Raw genomic sequence first — 14496 nt, 5'->3', positions numbered from 1 at the left:
CTTCTCAACAGCCCTCTAACTCTCCCCAGCGCAGACCATAGCTCAAACCTCAGATCATCACTACCTTGAGTTCCAGAGAATCATTCCAGACAAGGAATCAGGAAGCCTGATCCTGACACTAGGCTGCTGTGTGACTCTGAGCTAGTCACTTTCCCCCTCTGGGCTTCAGTTTCCCCAACTGTATGTGAAACGATCTCACTTTCAGATTCTTTTCTCTGGACTACAGGCCTAGTAAACTAATGGAAGGATCCATCTGCATAGGGTGGTCTTCTTAAAAAGTTAAAAATACGTGTGCACACATGCACGCGCGCGCGCACACACACACACACGCACACATATGTGCCAATTTTCATGAGAGGAAGTTCACGAGCCCTCGACCTCCTGGAAAAGAGACGGGGACGTGGAAATGACCAGATGCCACCCGGAACACTCGGTGGGAGTTCCATAGGGTCATAAATTTAAATTGAATTAGCGAGCCCCACGTGCCTAGTGGCTACCGATTTGGACGGCGCGGCTCTCATCTCGGCTCCGCAGCAATCCCGGCCCTGAGTGGAAGCTCGGAATTGTTGAGCAGAAGGCTGGGGGCGGAGCGAGAGTTAACCGGAAAAGTCTGCTCTGGGGAGCGCATCTCCCCGCGCACCAGGTGTGCCTTTTGAGCTTGGCGAGAGGGAGGACATTCTGGGGTTCTGGGGAGGGTGGAAGCAAGTGTCAGATTAAGGCAATGAGAGTCCTGGGTGGCCCCACGAGCAAGAGCCGGAACACTGTCCAGGGAGACTTAGAATCCTCGCCAGGAGAGGCTGGGAGCAGCGTGCACCCCTCTGCGTGCGCCAGCCCCACGCTGCCGGTGTTTCTGACGCCAGCGACCTCGCTCAGAGGGCAGCTGTGGGTGGGGATTAGCTCTCCCCTGGCGAATGTACCTGCCCGAGCCCGACGGGAGGTTTTGGAAGACCGTTCCTCTGCCATGTTCCACAGGTTGAAGTGGGAGCATTTGTCTCTCTGGCAATAAACAGATCCCATCAGCCTCCCGGAGACTAGGGCCAGAGGGGTGACATGGGACTGATGCTGGAGCCCTAGACCTGTGCTTGGGAGTTTTAGGGCCCCCACTGGTTGCAAGGACAGTACCCAGCACAAAATAGACATCTAATAAATAATTGTTGCATGAACAACTAGCTTGATGTGTGCCGGCGCCAGAGCCGGAGAACATGGTTTGCATCCATGCTTGCTGGCTGTGTGACACTGGGCTAGTGCCTAACCTCTCTGAGCCTCACAGAGCTACTGGAAAGGTGAAATGAGATCAGGTGTGCAAAGAGAGAGCTTAACACAGCGCTCAAGAAACAGAGGCTGCTAGCACGAGGGTGAAGATGAGGACTCCTCCTGACTCTGGAAGACTGGTGTCCCTCGGACCCACCTTTGGCGTCAGTCTGCTGTCATTGTCCATGCCAGGTCAGCCATGCGTCTGCGGAGAGAATTCTGAGCAGCTGGTGATGTGGCTTGGCGCCCACCTGGGCTACGCTTGCCCCTTCCTGGTGCTCCTTGGGCCGGTCTAGCCTGTCCCCAGAGTGGTGTCCACTCTTCCTAGCTCTGGCTCTGCTCCCTCCCAAGAGCCTCACAGTAAGGGAGCCCCAGGGAGGCCAGGTAGAGGGTGGCACATGGGAGACTCCACCCAGCAAGGTCCAAACCCTGCCCGAAGTCTGCACCAGGCCCTCAAACCCTCTCAACAGGGCACTTCCGGTCAGAGGTCCGCAGGTAATGCTCATGTTGTCCTTGAATGACTGAAGAGTGAGTCTCTGCTCTGGCATTCGAGGCCCATGGTGGTGAGCCTTGCCCTCCCGTCCAGCCTCCTTCCCTGGGAGATGAATGGGCTGGGCCTGGTTACCCAAATCATCTTTCAAAATCCATTTATTGGAGGAAATCAAGAATCCTGTGTATGCCCATTAACCTAAGCCCTTGATTGCACAGGGCTCTGGGGCGGCTCCGTTCCAAAGCCCCCACCCCATCGCCCGCTAGCTGGGTAATCACCGCACTCTGTGCCAGGAGATAGACAGCAAGCTCCCCGGGACTGATCAGCCACCAAGACGTGGCATCCCTGCCCGAGCTGTGGCGAGGGGAGGAGGCCCTGGATGGATCCCTGTCGGGGAGGCCGGGAGCACTGGGGGGTGGTGGGAGGGGAAGGCAGCATGAATTCCAGTTGAGAAGAACAAACATGACTTAAGAATTAGTCTTCTGTTAGACAACTGTTAACCTAAATAACAAACACAGAGACGCCCTCACGATGTCATGTGGGAATAGAGCATTGCAATGGGAATATGCATATTCAGGGAGGGTTTTAAAAGGAAGAAATGAGGATCACATGATTGTTTTGAAATATTATAATTATCCTTAGCTATAAAGATCAATAACAAGGGTGATACCAGTCCAAGGCTGGACAGGCAGTTGCTGGGCGGATGTCTTTGCAGAATTTTTTGTGTAAGGTTGCAATGGTCTTTGTGCCAGGTTGTGGTTTTTGCAGATCTTTTGTGCTAGTTTTTGTTATGAGGCATGCACGTCTGAGAACGTCTCTCACTTCCTACCTGCCTGGGCTCTGTTTGCCAGGATTTTGTTTGACATTAGTGACTCCATTCTGACAACTCACACACAATATAGAAGTTAGAACCCGAGACCTGATCTAGCCTACTCATCCCTCATATCATGGACCCGCTACGCACGTCCGAGTCACCTGGAGCATGAGGCTGAAATGTGGGTTTCTGGGCCCCGCTCCAGACCTACAGAGTCAGAATCTTGGGGAGGTGGGGAGGGCTGGGGGGGTGGGAAAAGCCGCATTACTTTTGAGCTCCCTTAGTGACAGTTCTGCACACTGAAGTTTAGGAGCCCCCTTTTCTTGCCAGCGAGGAAACAGAAGGGCAGCCGGCTGGCCACGGGCCCCAGGCCAGGGGGTGCCAGGACCTGGGCACAGCTCTAGGAAATGCTGCCCTGGCTGCGAGTGGGTGAGGGGCAGCGGTGACATGAGGCTCTGGACTCTTGCAGGAAGACGAAGCTCAGTTGCCATTAAGGGAACCCGGGCTTTGGGCAGGCAGCTCTTTTAGTCGGCAAAGCAGATGCAGGCCAGGTGGTGGTGTCTCAGCCCAATGGGGTCTTCAGGAAGAAGCGTGGCTCCTGGGCTGGGGTCTAGTTCCAGGTGGGGCTCTGATTTGGGTCTGGCCATCTCGGCTCTGCCACCTACTGGCTTTGTGACCCCGCGTACCTCTCTGAGCCTCAGTCGTCATCTGAAAACTGGGAATAATAGGGCGCCTCCTCTCCGGGCTAGCTGTGGGGGACACGGGGTGGTGCAGGCTGCTCAGTGTGTGTCTCTCGGGTCCTCCCTGACTCCTTGGGCTGAATTGATGTTCCCCACCCCCCTCACTCTGTTTCTGAGCAGACGAGGGAGAGGAGGGAGAAACCTGAGCTCTACCTCTGCACCCAGACCTAAGCCGCCCCGCCGTCCACCACAGAGCTCCCAAGCTCCCAGTCCCCACCGACCCCTTGCTTGGGAAGAGGCTGCCTGCCCACTTAGCAGTCAGGTGCTAACTCATTCCCTGCTTTATTAATCACGTCTCTAACTGCCCATCAGGGCCAATTAGACCAGAATTAGGAGCTCAGGGCTGTCACGCTGAGTCAACAGCTTTCTAGCTCCAGTCTGAGGAAGCTGCCAAATGAGCCAGTCTGAGCAGCATTTGGGGGGTGAACTTTTGGCTCCTGTTAACGTGCTGACATGCGGAGGTGGCTCAGAGCCTCGTTCCCGCCGTGCCATTCCCCGGGTCAGCCCTGCGTTGAAACCGGCTCTGTTCCCTGTGTCTGGGGGGCTTTGGATGAGTCACTGAATTCCTCTGAACTCCACTTACCCCATCTACAAAATGGGGTTGGAAATGTCAGTAGCTGCCTTGTGGGGCCATCTGCGTCATTCAAGGCCCGCTCGTACACGAAGTGCTCAGCGTGTAGCCCGACAACAGGAGCCCTCGATAACTGAAAGCCTCCGTGTTTTTACACAAGGACGCCTCTCAGGAACTGCGGCCTCGGACGGAGGCTGGGCACAGATTTAATCAGATGTGGGCGCTCCAGATTACCGTGGAGATCGTCTGATCTAATACACGGAGGCTGCTCAGTGACCTGTTTATCGAGTTAAAAAGAAAACATGAATCTAATTTTAGCCCAAAGAAGAGAAAGTGAAAACGCAACTTGAATAATGGGCTTTGGTAGACAGTATGATAGTAATTGCTGCTGGTTTTTCAACACTAAGTGGTAACTGCTTTCCTGTAAAGAGAAAAGTCATCTCAACTCACTGAAATTGTAGCTACTCTAATTTTCCCCAATGCTAGCACTAGCCTCGTTTCGAGCAGCAGGCATCCCCCGGTATATTGGTGGGGAATGGAGACCAGAGTCACACGGTGGCGGTGGCGGAGCGTGGAGGCCTGTGCTCCTAAGTGGCAGACGACTGCACACCGGGAAGGAGACCCAGCAGCGTCTAGTTCTCACTCCTCTCCGTCTCACCGGGTGGAAGCCACGGACGGAGGAGGCGGCCCGGAGCAGCCCTCCAAGTAAGTAGGCGGGACCTATAGCGCCACCATGACCAGCGGGGCCCGGCCCAGTGTGCAGAGCAGCAGCGTCAGAGGGCAGGGCCCCGAGGACAATAGGGTGGCTGGCCTCACAGTGCCACCAGTGCACGGGAAGTGCCACCAGTGCACGGGAAGTGCCCCTGGAGTCAGACAGCCCTGCTCAGCACCCAGCAACGAAGCTCACGTGGAAAATGGAGGGAAGAGTGGCAGTGCCCGCCCCATGGGAGAAAGAAAATGTGACAAGTGCCTGGAACCGCTCCTGGCACATGGCCAGGGTTCACTCAGCGGGCACCTCGTTTAGAGAAGAGAAACTGAGGCTGCCCTCACCTGCCCACCCCAGCCCCTGGGAGCCTGCTATGTGTGGGCAAGGGTCCCTGAATGGGGCCCGTCGCCTGCCCACTCCTTCCCGGGGGACATTGGTCCCCTCGCAGCCTGGGAGACGCAGCTTGGGGCTCCCGCTGCGGAGGCAGAAATACACGCACTGCAGCCTGGAGATGCAAACGCGTTTTCCATCCTGTCAGGCACCAGGGCGAAGGCAATTTACAGACGGTCAGCTGGAGGAGACGCGGCCACGCGTGTTTGCGGTTCGTTAAACGGTGTGGAGCAGGGCTTCGTGCCATCACCCGTGCGCAGGCATCCGCTCACCGGAGCTCGCTCCTCCCGCTCTCTTGGAGCTGGGCAGGTGCCCCTGCGACACCAGGGTGAGGGGACACCTGGGTTTCTCTGCCAGGGGGGGGACCGGGATCGGGGGCTCTTAGGGACTGTGTCCCTGGGCACTCCACTCCAGGATCCCTGGTTCGGGGATCAACCCAGTCTCCCCTTTCTTCCCAGAGAGAAAATGCAGAAGAGGGAAGAAACTGGCAAGCCACCGCCTTTTAAATGTACTCATTTATTTGTTCACAAATAAATGTTCCAAAGCGAATAATGAAGACCCCACTTACAGGAAGGGGGTTACACGGAAAGCAAGAGCACCCCGGAGATCCTGTACATGGCCTGCAAGCAGCAAGCACTGACCCTCACCCTTTAAGGTGAAGAAGTAAAGGCCATCGTGGCGCTGAAGCCTTCGGAGGGCAAGCGTCAGACAGCTCCGGGGGCCCGGCAGCCGGGGCTCCAGCACCGTCTCTGGGTGTCTCTGTTCTTGGGAAGAGCTGGCTCTTCCCTTTTGCAGACTTCAAATTGCCCCAAACACAACCCGAACTCCAGGAGAAAGGGACTGATTGGCTCGGGTTACACGCCCACCTGCTGGCTGAGGGAGGAAGAACCTCTTCACCAGCAGCCCCCCAAAAGTATGTTGACGGGGGAGAAGTAGTTCCCCCAAGCAAATTACAAGAACAGCAAATGGAAGCTGAGCAGACCCAAACAACAGTGTCCACAACCATGGGCCAATTTCTTTGTTTTATAGATGAAGAGACTGGAGGTCAGAGTGGCTCAGTGACTGGCCTAGTGACTTAATGGTGATGGAGCCAAATTCCTAGTCTGACCCAGATTCTAGGATGAGCTCTCCCTGAGTATGTTTGACCTTGGCTTGCACCTCTCTCCTTCCCCATAGCAAACAATGATTAGCCGCTCAATTGTGTCATTTTAGCTTAGGGAGTCTCTGGCCCTGCTGAGACATCCTGCTTTTGATAGCCCTGTAGGGTACTTCTCCCTCCATGTGTCCCAAAAGTCTGGTCTTGCACCTCCCACCTCCTGGGGTTCCGTCTGCAGGCCCAGAGGTCACTCAGAGCTTAGGGGACACTGCCCAAGAGAGAATGCTGCTGACACCGAGATGGCCTGCAGTCACAGGGAAGCTGAGTTCGTGGCCCTCGGGCTCCTCTGCCATGTAGGCAGCTGAGCCATGGTGGAGCACAGCTTGATCTGCGGCCACAGGGAGGCAGTGGGCACTTACTGGGTGCCTGCTCTGCCAGGCCGTGTGTTATGGTTGCCTCTTGAAGCCCTTAATCCACCCGACGGTGTGTGACCATTAAGGACCCGCTGCTATGTTACAGCTGGGTGACGCTGGGCAGGTCGCTTCACAGCTGTGGGCTCCAGCTTTCTCACTGGAGAACGCGACTGTTGAAAGAGTTGAGACAATAGACAGAGCGCTGCACGGTGCCAGGCACACAGTAAGCTCTCAGTAAAGAGTAAAGTGGAAGCAGCAACAGGAGGGGAAGTTGTTACTCCGAGACCGGAAGGTGAGAAACACGCAGCCAGGGAAAAGGTGAAGGCGGGAGGGCTCTGGTTTCACAGCAGAGGAAGCCGAGGCCCAGAGAGCAGACGTGACCCGCACAGGAACACACAACTCACAGGGCCTGGAGCCAGCTGACCCCAAAGGTACCCCGAGTCTGAAGCTTCTTTCTTTCAATTGCACTGTGCTGCCTCTCAGAAGTCCTGGCCAGTGTCCCAGCTCCGCCACTTGCTCACTCTCGTCACCTCTGAATCTCCAGGTCCTTGTGTCTCCTGCCCACGAGGGCTCTCCCAGGCCCTGGCTCTAGCCCCAGGTGGCCTGCCTGGGTGGACATGGCCAGGGCCTGATGTGACCGACGGTCTTCCCTCAAAAGTGCTTTTGCATCTAAGCTTCCCCATGGCACCTGCCTCTCACCTGGATGTTCGTTCCCATATTTCTTCCAAGGCGCCCTTGCCCAATAAGCTAGCACCCCCAGGAGAAAGCCCTTTCGTGCCCGCTTTCTTGCCTTTGATGTCCTTCCTGTATTGGCAGATGGGCCTGGTGCTTTTAATCTCCTCGCTGTACGTGTAGCTCTGAAGCAATTCCACACTTCACATTGCCACCTGGGATCATCCGCGGGATCTAGCAGGGTTTTCCGTAGACTCAGAAACTCCAGGTCTGTGGAGACTTGGGCGAGTCTGACCACAGGTCATCCTTGGAAAGCCGGAGGGGAGAGTGCGAGGAATCCAGGAGAGACGGAGCCGCTTCCTTGCACAGGGAAGAATCTCAAGCTACAGCAGACCGGCTCCCAGGGACTTCAAATGCCCTCCTTCCAAAGCTTCCCCTGACCCGCTGCAGCGATGTTTTGGCCAAAGCTATATAAATGTCAATTCAATTCTCCAGTCCCTGACGGGAAGCCAAAAGTGCACGGTCAAAGCCAGCAAGATAACACTGCCAGCAAAGCACAGGTGAATTTGCACATCAGCTTAAGTGCCAACGCTTTGGTTTAAAGAAAAACATTTAAATTATGTCAAAACAATTTTTTTTTTTTTTTATGAACTTGGAACTTGGCCATCAGGCCCATCAGCCATGTGCACATTGGAATTATTGTAGCTCCCTGGTGGCTTCTGACAGAGGAATCAGAGGCTCAGATTCCTGTGAGAACTGGTACTTCATGCCCCTTTATAAGCCTCTGAGAAACCCATGGGACTAAAAAGAATATTTAAAAAATAATTTTAGATTTATAGACGGGTGGCAACAATGGCACAGAGTTTCTGTAAATTCTTCATCCAGCTTCCCCTGGTGTTAAAACCTTCCATAACTGTGGTCCATTCATCAAAACCAAGAAACTCACAGACATACGTCTAGAACAGCCAAGGCAATGAATCAGTATTTTGCAACAGGATATGCAACTATTCTCTTTCTCCTTAAACTTTCACCCACCAATCCAGCATTCATCAGTTGATCTTGCCTGTAGCCATTATTACTGTCATGTTCTATTGATGGCTTTCCCCCCCCCCTTCTTTCTGCATTTATTACTCGGAATTCTTCTGAAAGGAGGTTTATCCCTTCTTCCCAGAGCCCATGGGGTTTGGAAGGCAACAGACTTCAGCTTTCTTTCCAGGTGGATCCAGGAATTCCATCAGTTGCACCTAAAACCAAAAGGCTCCCAGCAAAAGATCTGTCCCCTCCTCCGTCTCCCTTCTGCCCTGGGGAGGGGGCCCCAAACTCTATCAAACTTCTATCTCAACACCACAGGTTGGAGAAGTTAAGTCTGCCTCATCGTAACAAACAAAAACAGAAAACACCCTGTTTGTCTGAGATAAAATATTTCTTTGGTCTGCTTGACATGTCTTTAAATTGCCACACTGTTTCTTTCTCCAAATATTGCAGGTCTGAATCTCCCCTCTATGGCCTGTATGAAGGGGAAGCAAGGTTTAGGCCCAACTATTACTGCTTGCTGCTTTAATGCGTCTCATCTCACGGAGAAGACCGTTGGTTTAAACAATACATTGTGTCATCTTTCAGCCGTTAGTCTCAAAGGGAGAAGCGATCTGCTCACCAAGCCATAATGCGTCTCAAAGCCTGCGCAAGGTACCACTGTCCAATCGGAGGGGCTGCAACAGGCTTTTGCTAAAATAAAAAATCAAACTTGAATGACTGAGTAAAATTCAGTTCCAGCCTTGGCTTCTGTTAAAGCTCTTGTAGGATAGCTGCTGGGTAAATTTGAGACATATCCAACAGCCATTGCACACAGGAAGCCAAGCACCTTCCCTGAGGATGTATCTTCACAAAACAGCAGCCCCAAAACTTGACTGGTCTTGGTGACAGGTCACAGGCAGAGAGAACTGGGGATCAACCTCCTTAAAAGGAGTCATTTTATTCGGTAGATGGTCTTCAGGATTAGAGAAAGGATCCTACTAAGTCACCCGGGCCTCTTCTTTGGTACTGTGGAGAGCCCACTTGGGCTTGCCTGGACTAGTAATAGGCGTGTGGCCGTGGGCTTGGGAGAGAGCTGGCTGTTTACTGGGTGCCTGCTCAGCACCCAGCTCTGTGCTGGGCAACTTCCGTGCAGTCTCTCCTTTCACCCTCACAACACTCCATAGCTGGGTGGAATTATCCCTGGTTCACAGAGGGGAAACTGAGGCTCGGACAAGTAACCTGCCCAAAGCACATCGCCAGGAGAGAACAGAGCTGAGGCTGAACCCTGCTCGTTTATAATCCAAAGCCCAAATTTTGCCACTACACCCAAACAGGTATCATGACTTCTGCCTTCCTGACTTCAAGGGCCAGAGGACAGATGAAGGCCTGGGGAAACAGGAAGTACAAATGTTCCAAGAAGCGTTCTCAGTTATATGGACAGCACAGAGCAAGCACATTAAAAGCACCCACTTGGCTAAAAAACACTACCCACAGTCTTTCCAAGAGCTCCACTGACTTCACACTAATTGATAGTGCTGCCACAGTGGCTAGCCCCAACAGGGTTAGGAATTGCTGGTCTAGGTTTGGAAACAAGGCAGCAACCGCACGGAGACAAACCTTCCCCGGAGAGACAGACTTGTCAAACCCAGGACTTCGGAGGCGAGGCAGCAGTGAGGTCTCGGAGAAGAAGGTGGATGTGCAGGTCCGTTTGCAGTGGGGCCCGGATTCTGCGCTGTGGACTCCCTAGCCAGTAGCTGGGGAAGGCCAAGAGACAGGCTGGCGTGCTTCCATAAAGTCTCACTGCTCTTAAAATACACATGCTGAGGAACAAAAGCCCTCTTCTTCGACTGGTGGTTGTCACATCTGAGCAGCCAAGTGATGACTCTGAGGGAAGCAATATGAGGACAGCTAAAATACTGAGGCTGGCAGAGCAGAAACCTGGCAAAAACCCAGGACTCGGTGATGTCAACTAGCCGTTGTATTTGCTGACCCTGGAACTGTTAAACCTTGGGGCTTCTGTGCAGGAATAAATTTCCTTATTGTTTAAACCAGTGGTCTCCAAAGTGAACAAGATGATCCACCAAGGTGCAGGAAGAAAACATGTTTTTAAGAGTAAAGAAGCCTTACCAATACCTAATACGCACACAGTCCACACATCAAGTGCTCAGGCAGCACATAGGAGTGAGCGAGGAACCCTCGAAGGAGCAGCGAGAGCTCCACGGTGTGGAGTGATCAACAGGGGCCCTGTTCCCTTCCAGATATTGTAGTTGTATGTCCCCACCAGCCAGCTGGACTTACAGATCTTACTGTCCTACATAAGAACACCCTTACGATACTTTATAATAAGATGAACAAATTTAAACCCCCCAAGAGGTTTGCTGGTTATTTCGTAGTAACATTTAAAAATACTGTCAAACTTTAAGATGTTATATATTGTTTACTGATAAAAAGACAATGTCTGAATCTGCCGACCTTTCCTATGGTGACAACTGTCTGCAAGTAAGATGTACTCTAGAAGGCTTTATCCAGCCCTTCGAGGTAAACATGACCTACTAACCACGAGCAAGAAAGTAGTTATTTTTCCAAAAGAGATTCATGTTAAGAGCATTTTGAAGTGGTTAGAAACGTTTCCAGCTTGAGGAAAACATGTTGCCCAAAACTGAGACCTGTAAAAACTCTTAAAAGTGCACACTTAAACTTCAGAAACGAGATTCAAAAATAAGTTTCAACAGAGTTTGAACGCATTTGTTAGCAATAGTAAAATGCAACACTTCTAATTATTCAGCAAGAACAACACTGGGAAATGTCGTTCCCAACTGACATCGAGGAAGATGGAAATTTATTATAAAAATCTCACAAATATCTTTGCGAAATTGGTGGATGGAACAGGAAAATTTTTTCAGTAAGCACAGCCATATTTGGAGCCACAGATCTTAATGAGTGGCTTTTCCAGCTATTAATAGCCACTAAAACCAAGCATTAAAATAAACTTACCTTAAGACCAGAACATTGTTTTCATAGTGTTAAAACTAGGAGTTCCAAAAACAAAGCATTTTTTAGTCATATGGTTCTCACTAAAAGACAATAAAATTTTATAGAAAGTTTTTTTAACCACAAATACCACAAACAATATTTTAAAACATTTTTACCTCATCTTTTTATTTTCTATTTCTTCTGTCTTATGTGTATTAGTATAGTAGCATATATTCAAATTTAAACATTTAAAAATATGTATGTATATATACATACACACATGTGCTGGGGGTGAGTGCTCTATGGAGTTCAAAGGCAGGCGAGTGGCTTTCCACAGGGTTTACTGTTTCATGCCATTGCTTGTATCCTTAGAACGAACTTCTCCAACCCCCCCTCCCCAACATTGTCTTCTAGTTTTTACAATTCTCCTTTAATGTTTTGTCCTCCTGGAATTTCTTTTGGTGAATGGCATGAAAGGAATCATACCTGCCAGCTATGTAATAGTCATCCATTGCTGTGTAACAAATCACCTCAAACTTTAGTAGCTTAAAACAACACGCATTCTTTCAGGGTTTCCCTGGCTCAGCAATCCGGGCACAGCTTAGATAAATTCTGTTTCAGGGTCTCTCAGGGTCTGTCTCCATTTATACCAGCACCTTTCATTAAATACTCCATCATAGCCAGAATTTCAAAAAGCCACCTTTAACATACTCTAAATTCTTAAAAGTATTTGAATTTTTTATTTTTTAAACTACTTTCCATAACTTGTCTATGTGCACACCAGTATAACTGTTTTCACTGCATTTTTTAAAAAGTGATGTATCTTTTGGTACAGCAAGTTCCATTTTTCCTCTTTCAATAAAGATTTTCCTATTCTTATGTTTGTACTTGTATGTAAGTTTTTAAATTATATTAAAAATACTGTTTGGTATCTGGATTGGCTTTGCACTGAGTTTTTGTATTAATTCAAAGAGACCTGACATGTCTCCCATGGTCTGAATGTTCTTGTTATCAAGTGCTTACGAGCCCCTGTGCCCCTCCCTGTTCCATTCCCCTCCACCCCCCGCCCCCCAAGGAGACCAGGACTCTGAATGCTAGATTAGTAATTCTTTCTTTTCTTTATAGTTTTACTACTTGTGGGAGAATCCCTAAACAATATGCTTAGTTCTTCCTGTTTGTGAACTTTATATAAAGAACTGGCTCTGTTCTTCTGACTTGCTTCTTTCACGCAATGTGATTTCTGAGACGCACCCATGTTGACTCCTGCGGTGGTATGATGACCTCACTACTCTGCAGAATTCCACTGCACAAAGACACCTCATTTATTCACTGTACAGTAGTAGATGGGCATTTGGCTCCCTCTTTCCCTTCCTTCCTTGTGGTTATTACAGATAATGCTGTTATGAACATTCCTGTACATGTTTCCTGGGATACATGCATGAGTTCCATATATAAATAGTGGGCTATAAGAGATGCTTATGCTTAACTTCACTAGATAATACTGTTTTCCAAAGCTGTGGTACCAATGTATAAGATGAAGGTTCCTGTCGTCACAGGACTTTTTATAATTTTTGCAAATTTGGTGGCTAGGAAATGGTATTTATGGTTTTAATGTGCCTTTCCTGATTACTAATAAGGCTGAATGCCTTTTCATGTTTATAGGCCATTTATTTCTTCTATGAAATGCCTGTGTTTTGTATTCAACTCTCCTGCGTTGTTTGTATTATTAATTTGCATTCAGGTGCTCTTTAACAGTAATAGTTATGTATATATCGTGAATATCTGTATATTATTCCAGAGTGGCCTCATTTTTTCACTCTATGGCATGTTTGGTAAACAAAAGTACTTACTATCAATGTAGCCAAATTATTTTTTAATTGACGGCTTGCTTTTTTAAGATATGGGGGGGGTCTTGCTTTGTCACCCACTAGAGTGCAGTGGCACAATCATAGCCCACCACAGCCTCAAACTCCTGGACTCAAGTGATCCTCTCACCTGAGCCTTCCAAGTAGTTGGGACTACAGGTATGCCATCTCACCCAGCTAATTTTTTTGGTTTTTTTTTTAAGAGACAGGGTCTTGCTATGTTGCCCAGGCTGGTCTTGAACTCCTGGCCTCAAGCCATCCTATAGCCTCAGCCTCCCAAGCAGCTGGGATTATAGGACACCACACCCAGCTCATGCTTTGAATTTTCTATCTTATTTATAAAATCCTTCCAAACCCCACAGCCACTGTTTTAATCACTACATTTGATAGTAAGTTTTATACTCCTGTAGTGCTAGTTCTTTTCACACTCTATTTATGAATGTCTTGTATATCTTTGGCCCTTTGCTCTTCCACTTATATTCTGGTATCAGTTTGTCAACTTCCATAATGAAAACCACTGGGATTTGGAGAAAGAGTTGAGATCCAGATAATATTGGGTGTCTTCTTACCCAGCACATCCCTCCGTTTATTAAGGTCCATTAAGTGTTGATTTTTTTAAATCGTTTTCTCATTAAGGGCTACATACTTTTTTATTAAGATTTATTCTTAGGTATTTTATATTTCTTATTCCAAATATAAATTGTATTTCTTAATTTACTTAAAAAATTTAAAACCCATTACTGCTTGTAGCTATTACATAAAAAGATGAAATTGACATGTATGTGCATATTGATTTTGTCCCAGAAACCTTGATAATCTCTTAAGTCTTCTAATTTGCCTTGTAGATTCTTTGAATTATCATAGACAATCTGATCACAAAACTGTAATCCATTAATGAGTCACATTAACTGATTTTCTAATATTAAAACAATCTTGCATTCCTAAGATAAATCCAACTTGGCCATGATTTATTATACTTTAAATACATTGTTAGTTTTGGTTTGCAAAAAATGCCTATTTTCCTACTGAAAGGTATAATTTTTTACATATATGTGTGTGTGTGTATATATATATATAGATATAGATATATGTACATACAGTTGAGTTGACTCTTGAACAATATGGTTTGAACTTTGTGGTCCACTTATACACAGATTTTTTTCAATAAACGCAGTCAGCCCTCTACATCTTTGGGTTCTGCGTTCACAACCAAAGGTGGATCAAAAATGCAGTATTCACAGGATACGAAAACCACATACACAGAGGGCTGACTATGGGACTTGAATATGGGTGGATCTTGGTATCTGTGGGTAGAGGTCCTGGAACTAATCCCCCAAGGATACATACATAAGGACTGTATATCCATCACATCAAACTTACTAGCTATGCTATTTAAATCTATATTCTTAATAATCTTAATAATTTGGTCTTCTGTGCCCATTATATTGGTAGATTGATCTATTTCTCCTTGTAGTCGTGTCCATTTTTTCTGCATATATTT

Source organism: Propithecus coquereli, unplaced genomic scaffold (genome assembly GCF_000956105.1).
Source record: "Propithecus coquereli isolate 6110/MARCELLA unplaced genomic scaffold, Pcoq_1.0 Scaffold179, whole genome shotgun sequence".
Taxonomy (NCBI): Eukaryota; Metazoa; Chordata; class Mammalia; order Primates; family Indriidae; genus Propithecus; species Propithecus coquereli.
This window is presented reverse-complemented; position numbering follows the sequence as displayed.